Raw genomic sequence first — 8,498 nt, 5'->3', positions numbered from 1 at the left:
GCTTCAGCTGAGAGCTTCATGCAGTCATCATCAGCAGCTCATAGCAGTCACAGCTCTTTATTACGCAGCTTTGCAGGAATTAAAGTGGCTGAAGTGTCAGAGTTTGTGTGAGAAGCTGCTTCATGGACAGCTGTACACACGTCTTTATTATTTCTTCATAAATCAAACACACAGGTTTGTCTGCAGATGATTTAAAGTGTGTCGTTGTGCAGTTAAAGCTGTTTGTGTGACGCCCTGACCTCCTGTGAATGAAACAGCCAATCAGATCCATCAGAGAGAGAGCAGGAAGTGTTGTGTGTTTGTGACAGAACAAGGAAACAGTGATGATGATGAACATAAAGGTCCTCTGATGTTTCCTGTTACAGTAACGCTTGTTCATCTGTTGCTCTCCTACACTTTCCTATAAATAAAGGAGAAAAAGTGCGTTTAGTTTCATTTCCTACAGCTCAGAGTTACACTTCACATTCCTGCTGTCACATCAAAAAGCTTCACTTTGGTCCAACATCTACATGTTAACATGAAACACAGACAGACTCAGAACATCTGGAACATCTGCACTTTGACCCAAACTGTTATAGCAGGATATTTTCTGCATATTTCTTATGTTGGACCTGTTTGAACTGTAAACGACCTGTAATCATCTGTAAATGGTGTGAGACACACTGAGGCCACCTACAGGGCAGCTGGGGAACAGCAGGGATCTGAAATCATATGAGACGTTAGTGAGTGAGAAGAACAAACGGACTTAAGATGGCTCGAAGTGATCAAAGTTGATCTAAAACAGAAGATAAATCCACTGATTCTTTGTAAAGTTCATCTGCTGCTCACGTGAATCCATGAAAGATTTATTTCACTGAATGTTTCTTCAAAGCTCATTTCAACCTGTTGAAGTCATGAATGAAAGTGCAGACTGAGAGTGGATCACATGATGTTTGAGGTGTGTCATGTGACATGTTCAGTATTGTCACACATGTCTAGATTGTCCCTGATATCATAACTGCTCAAACACTGATGATTATATTTGAAGAATTATTCCTGATGGCAGCAAAGTTTGAATGGAGCTCTCTGTCTGTGCTGATTTGTCGCCCTCTGGAGGTCAAAGCACAAACCTACAGGGCAGCTGGGGAACAGCAGGGATCTGAAATCATACGAGATGTTAGTGAGAAGAACAAACGGACTTAAGATGGCTCGAAGTGATCAAAGTTGATCTAAAACAGAAGATAAATCCAAAGCAGCATCAGATGAATGTTACCATTTCCAGTTACGGTGCCCTTCATCTAATATGGAAATGTGTTGTTGTTTTTTTAGCCGTGTTGTTGTTCTTCCTATTGTGTTTAGGCCAGAGATGCTCTTCAAACAGCGGACAGACATGACCACATTACAAGAACATGGTGTGAGTCCGATTTGATATTCCAGTCAACGCTGAGAGACCTTAACCAGGAAGTCAGAGGTCAGCTGATGCTGCGAGCAGGAAGCGAACCAAGGGAAAGGTCCACTCTACTCAATCTCAAAGAAAATATGCTGGTGTTTGTTGATGTTGATGGTACAATAAAAATATATAATATAATAAATAATAAAATATCATGTGATGATGAGATGTGTTGTTGGTGTTTGTATTTTCTGTAAATGTCTTTTTAATGTAAATGCTTTGTTCCAGACGGACAGGGAATCAGTTGCTGTACGATGACATCATCTTGATGTTGACGAGGAGGGCGAGAAAAACTAGTTTTGTCCTGCAGATGGCGATCTTGCACCGTGTCCAGAGAGCCGACACTTTGATGGTGCTGCTCTACTCAGCTTACTTTAGCCTGGGTTGGACTCTATATGAGCAGCTTCCACTCTGGTTTCACTCTTAAACACACTTGTTTGATTTCACTTGTAAAAGTTGAAGAATAAATATTTTATTACAAAATTATTTGTTGATGCATTTTTTTAGGGTCAAATATCTTGTTTGATTTGAGGAATGAACTGTTAGGGTGGAAAAAGTGAATCAGGTTAAAATAGTGGTGCTTTATATCAGTGAAGATGTATAATGTAATTTAAAATGTTGATGATGGGTTGTAGTGGGCTTGTACTTACAAAACTGCCTCATTTTATTGGAACGATCCACAGTTGCATCCATTCACGGATGACATCTGACATCATTTGACATCTGGTCTGAACACGTTTGTACACAAGATGCCTCAGTTCTGGATGTTCCCACAGACTCCTCTGTGCACCTAAAGAAAAGGTCAAGGGTCAGCAGCACATGTAGTTGGGACAATTCTTCAGTCGCACAAACTACACAATGATTTTCCTCCAATGACGACTTTTCACTTGCAGAAATGGTCCTGTGTGATTTCCAGGCTGTGATATAAAAACTAGTTCCTAATGGCAGCGACTCACTCAGTAAACATGTGTTTCCTTCACCAACCTCACACACAGATCCAATAAGATCAGGAAGTGGGCAGTATAGTACAATATGTGTTATTCTGTGCTGCACTGCCCAAACTAAAGATCTGCTGAAGTGTTGGAAATGATCCAGATGTTTATTTTGGACGATACAGCAGAAGATCAGACATGAAAGTGGAGATAACACAGAAGACCTGCAGCAAAGGTCAGAGGTCAGACTGGGCCCTGGATTCAACAATGAGCCAATGATCATCAAGCAGTGACTAAAGCAGAGCCCTGACCTTCTGACATTCATCACACAGTCAGAACAAATGTCTGCTGATGACTTCATCTCATGAAACGACTGATAGATGTCAGTTCATTGATCAGCTGAGCTGCTGATCTTCATCGTCACAGAAACATTCAGCTTGTTTCAATCAGTAAATAACTCCCACTACTCCCAGTTTGAACTGTTCCCACTCAAAATGCTGTGAGAACAATGATCATTGTAGAACTTCACAAACATCACGTGTTGTTTTCCACATGTAAGATCAGCAAACACACAGAAACTTCCTGTTGCCACACACGGCCTCTAAAATCTCTTCCACGCTTTCTGTCTGAAGTCCACTCTCTGTGTCGGATCCACAGGAAACAACAAGATCTTATTAACATGGTTTTCAATGTGTCTCCTTCCAAAAAGTCCAACCAATGAACAAATGTGTGTATTTGTGGAGGCCGAACAAAAGCATGACACATTTCTCTGTTTCTATAAACTGGAGTCAAACACAAACATGAAGAGTTTCACTGACAGACTCCAAAATGCCCCCACAGTGGATCAAAGGGAAATCCTACAGTGTGGCCAGAGACTCTTAATGGCTCCAACATCAACACATCCACAATGTTGGATCCAGTTCTGCCTCACAGAGTTACTAAGACACACCCTCTGCCAGCATCACAACAGCTCCACCTGCTTCACCTGCCTCCTCAGCATCTGTACACCTGAAGAGAAAAGAAAGGCTCCAACAGCTCAAATCTACAAAGGATTCATGAAGTTTCATCCAACAATAACATGTTTGCCTTCCACAGTGTGCTGTTAGACACCACTGTACCTCTGCCATTTCAAAAAGAGCAGCTTGGGAACATTTTGGCTCCAAACACTTTGTGTTTAAGTTCTTTGTTTTCTTTGTGAAGCCGACAACATCTGGAGCTTTGTGACTCATAGAAACATCATTTTGTTCTTTAGATGACAGCAGATTGGGACTGAATAATCAATCACTATCAAACCAATAAAGACAAACATGCTGATTTTACAGGAACTTTGTTGGAGAAGCTGCAAAGACATGAAACTGGTGGAGATCCCAAACCAGTTGATAGTGCTGGTTATTCCAAATAAAGCTGTTTCCCTTTGAGATGAAATGACTTTCTGTCCTGATATATAATAAAGATGTTGTTGTTTTTGAGCCCCTGTATTAAAAGTAGTTTAAAGTCAGCTTGAGTTTGATGTCTTTATGTCAAAGCTGCTCATGATGTTGAGCTGCTGATGGAATAAAAACAATATAAAAGCATGTAGTCCAGACTTAAATGTAGCCTGTTGTTAGCTGAGGTCCACACACAGTGTTTGACAGTGTAAAGTGTGTGAAAGGGCTGCTGGTGGAGCTCACTAGGATGAGCAGGTGACCACGAGGTGGAGAGCAGCTGGCCTGGCTTTGACCCGGGCCACGCCCCCTTTCTCTCTGCTTTGCTGTCACTTATCTTCACTGCTCTGTCCAATAAAGCTGAAAAAGGCCCCGAATCAAAGAAATCTGCTGCAGCCTCTGAAACGTCTTCTGTTTCCTTCCCGACGGCTTTTTCACCGTCAGCCCATCAGACAGTCCAGCAGCATTTATGATGATGTCATGATGTTGAAGAGGCTGCTACGGTGGCCTCCCATGACCCCCAGCCTCATCACAGCTGAGATGCAGACATTTGAAAACATTCAGCAGACAACTGAATAACAGTCCAACACAACAGTCTGTGTGCAGACACACACTGACCTTTCATAGAGTCAAACACAGCTGGTTGAGTCATTTCTCTGTGAGTCTAAAGTGAATCTAGTATTTGAAAGTCCACTTCCTGTATTTGTTGTTGAAGACTTCTTCAGCTTCTTCTCAAGGACATCAGCTGCTTGTTTGGCAGCAGAGGCAGTTAAGAAGCTTCCTGAAAAACACTGAACAGTGAGTTCACTGTGGCATATGACAGATTCAGCTTTCTGTGTGCAAATGTGTCTGTGTCGACCTTTCAAATGCTGTTGAATCCAAAACATCAGCGGCTCCTCGGCTGCTCGCTTCATGCACTTCTGTCTGTGTGACAGTCCAATGACATCACAGCTGTTTCCAGCCCCAGTGTCTCAGGACTGGACACCTTTAAACATGTCGAGGATCAAACAGCGTCCAGCTAAACACACATGAAACTATCAGAGCTGACAATCATTCCAATAACATCTAATGGTTCATGTATGTAGACACAGGACTACAAGGAAATGGCTCTCAGCATCTGGCTGTGGGAACACATGAGTCCCTGTTTGTGTTCAGATTGTGTGCATGTTTTAGACGTGTGTCACATGTAGAAACACAACAATCCCACAATGACACACAGATGTGTTTGACACAGCTGTGCAGCTGTAAGTTGTTTCTAATGATTCATTGAAGCTCTTCTAACATTCTGGAGACGATCAGTACATGAATCTGTTCAACACGACAACAATTTGACTTCAGTGTGAACGTTTGCATTAAATAACCTTCTTCATCCAGCTGACAGCATCTTCATCCTATGATGTGAACAGTTCCTCCTGTTGATGACAAACCTCTGACAGGATCTGCTTGAGGAGCTTTTTCATGTGCAGCTCTCTGAGCTCAGGGCTGAGCTGCTGTTTCATCTTTAAGAGCTGCTGCCTCCTCGCCGGACTTGTTCTCCTCTTCTTCTCCTAATGACACCATTTCTGCTTCATATTAAATTCAATAAAGATGCTGACATGTATCTGTAGCAACAACATCATTGAATCTAGAACAACTGGAGCCAAACCAGTGGCTCTGCTGGGATCACTGGTGAGCCAACACTTCCTTGTTGATGCAGATTTCAGGGCTTCCTTTTGCTCCTCCGTTATAACTGTTCTCTCTTCTCAACACATGATGACACAAAGGAATCAGCAGTGACAAAGATGATGCTGAAGAGAAGCACACACTTCACACATATAACAGAGCAGTGCAGTTACACACACCTCTGCTCGACATCAGGCCTCAAACAAAGACACAAAACACTAACTTGACTCTAAACAGAAGAAACGAGCAGCTGTTTCTGTTCTGTGCTTATTTATATTTGACACACATGCTTCTCTTTGTGCAAACACACATCGCACTATAAGGGTAACCTCGCACACAATGATTGGACAGCACAGTGATGATGCTGGGAGATCCTATACGCAGCAACACAGAAACACTGAGAACTTTAAACAATGATGGAAAGTGTTATAAATGACTTGTTGGCCTCTGATCTGTCACAAACAGCTGAAACGTGTCTCTCATGAGTCACATGAAGGTTTTTGACAGAAAGGACAAAAAGTAGCTGCAGTCAGTTTGTGTCATTTTTATATTTATTCATCTGGGAGAAAAATCTGAGGGACATTAAAATGTGTTTTCAACAGAGACAAGAACATGAATATAACAGAACAGGTAAATGAACATGTTTCAAGTAAACAGCTGGACTGATCAGGTCCAAACACAGAGTGATAAACTTGTCAAACAGCTGTCATATCTTTATATAGAAGCTCTTTATAAATGCTGCTCACTGCAGTCTGTTTACTAATAATGTCAAAGTGTTAGAAACACAGAAACATCAGAATGGTCTTTGTTCACAGAAACCTGTCTGGGATCCTTTGTTGTTCTTTTGATGCAGAGTTACATTATAAATATAAAGAGTTATTTCAGAGTCTCATCAGTTTTCCTGCATGTCTTTATTTAACACATCAGCAGGGCTGAAGCTCTCATGTTAAACACACACTGATCTATGGACACGTTCATGTGTTTCTAACAGAACCAGGCTGTTATCAGCCTGCACTAACATTATGTCACACACACTGAATGTAACAGTGACAGTTTACATCATCACACAATCAGCTGTGATTGTTTCACTGTCATCAAACGAGTCAACAGGAAGTAGAATCAATAGAAACCAATCATTTACTGACAGCATGTCTGATGGAAATAAGTGCAGATTATGTATGAAGTCTAACTGCACACAGTAACTGTGTTACAATAAGGACTTAACAGCGCCCTCTGCTGGAGTGTTTCAGTACTGCGTTAACTACAATACACCACCTCCTCCTCACACCACCTGCTACAGCTCTACTCTTCTATGACTACAGTCATCCACAGCACTGATGTGAGGTCACATGGTTCATATGTAAGGAGCACAGCTGACCTCAGGTCAGTTTAATGACTGTGAGCAGCAGCTGTGTTATTGTCACTGTGACAGGGAGACACTCTCAGACACAGCGCTCATGTCAGCTTGTTCTCATGCAGGAGGATCAGGAGCTCCATGTTTGTCTTTCTGTTTGAATCATGATGTGTTTGTGCCATCAGAGTCTGTCATGAGTACTCAGGGTTTCACAGCAGCTCTTCTGGATGCTGACGAGGACTCCAACCTCATGTTTCACCTCTCTGAGCTTCTGATGTCTGTGAACACTCGTGTTTCTTCTCTGGGCTCATCTGGACAAAAACACCTTTCTGTGTTTGGCTGCAGCCTCATTCTGACTGACAGGAAGTGTGTTATCCATGAGCTGCACTTCTGTGAGGAAGTTTCCTGCTGTGTTTCCTGTCTGTGGACAAACACGAGTGTTCCAGCTGAGGACTTGGTTCCTTCCACCTGTCCATACTGGACATCACGCTGTCTGCAGCTCTGTAAATGCAGCTCCAGGTCCTTCCACGTGCTGCTCTGTATTTGTGCAGTTTGTAGTGTGTCCTGGGAAACGTAGCACACATGGTGTTCTTCTGCTGTTTCCTCCTTTCACTGAGTGTGAAACACTGACGCTGTGCTGTTGTTCACAGAGGGGAGCTGATTCTAGCTGCAGCTGGACTCTGTCATCTAACTGAATGTGTTGGTGCTGATCACGGGGCTCTGAGGGGGGAGCAGCAGGAGGACTCTGGATGCTGACGTCAGTGTATCTGTGGAAGCTCCCACAGCGTGTCTGTCATTCAATATTGTGCTGTATATTGTATCTATGCAAAGATGAACAGACTGTGTGTTCACTGGTCTCTGTGCTGCAGCTCTGATGTCATCATCACTCCCTCCTCCACCCTCAGCAGTCCCAGCATGCTGCTGTGGTGCACCCCACCCTCACTCTACACCTGAGCCACAGACCACACCCTCCACCTCAATATCAGTGTTGGGTAAGTTACTTTAAAATAGTAACTTAGTTACATTACTAGTTACTTCTCTCAAAAGTAACTCAGTTACTTCAAGTTACTCGTTACTTTCAAAGTAACTAGTTACTAGGGAAAGTAACTTTGGTTTTACTCAGAATTCTCTTGTTAATGTGTTGCTTCCATAACTTTGCAGCCTTCTAGCTTGCTTACTTGCCACAGTGCACTGTGCCACCGACCAATAGAAAGGAAAAGATAATGTGCACATTTCCACGAGAGAAATCCCACGCCTGGACCGTCATTGACTGCTGCCATGATTCTAGCCTACGTCACAGCGTCATGTGCGCCTTTTACATCCAACACAAAAACTGCAGTCGTGGTGCTTTCGATTGTACTCAGAACTCGGAAATTCTGCCTTCTGAATAGGAAGATGTAGGTAACACCAGACTGCAGATGAGCTGCATACAGGGCTGGACTGGGACAGAAAATTGGCCCGGGCATTTTGACTAGAGACCGGCCCACCATTATAGGAAAAATCATAAAGCCTTTGAATGATAATAAACACTGTTGTGACAGTGATGTGCACTGTTCTGATGGTATATATGCATCAATCTATCAATCGTTTGTTGCAAGACTCAGATAATTATTTTTTAAAAGCGAGACATTTTAAATGAGAATAAGAAAGAAAAGTATTTCTTTGTGCCCCCCTCTCCCTGTTAATGCCCTACCTGC

The sequence above is a fragment of the Aulonocara stuartgranti genome (assembly GCF_965226115.1).
Source record: "Aulonocara stuartgranti genome assembly, chromosome: 3".
In the NCBI taxonomy this organism is placed as follows: domain Eukaryota; kingdom Metazoa; phylum Chordata; class Actinopteri; order Cichliformes; family Cichlidae; genus Aulonocara; species Aulonocara stuartgranti.
The sequence above is the reverse complement of the archived record's forward strand: the minus strand, read 5'-3'. Positions refer to the sequence as shown.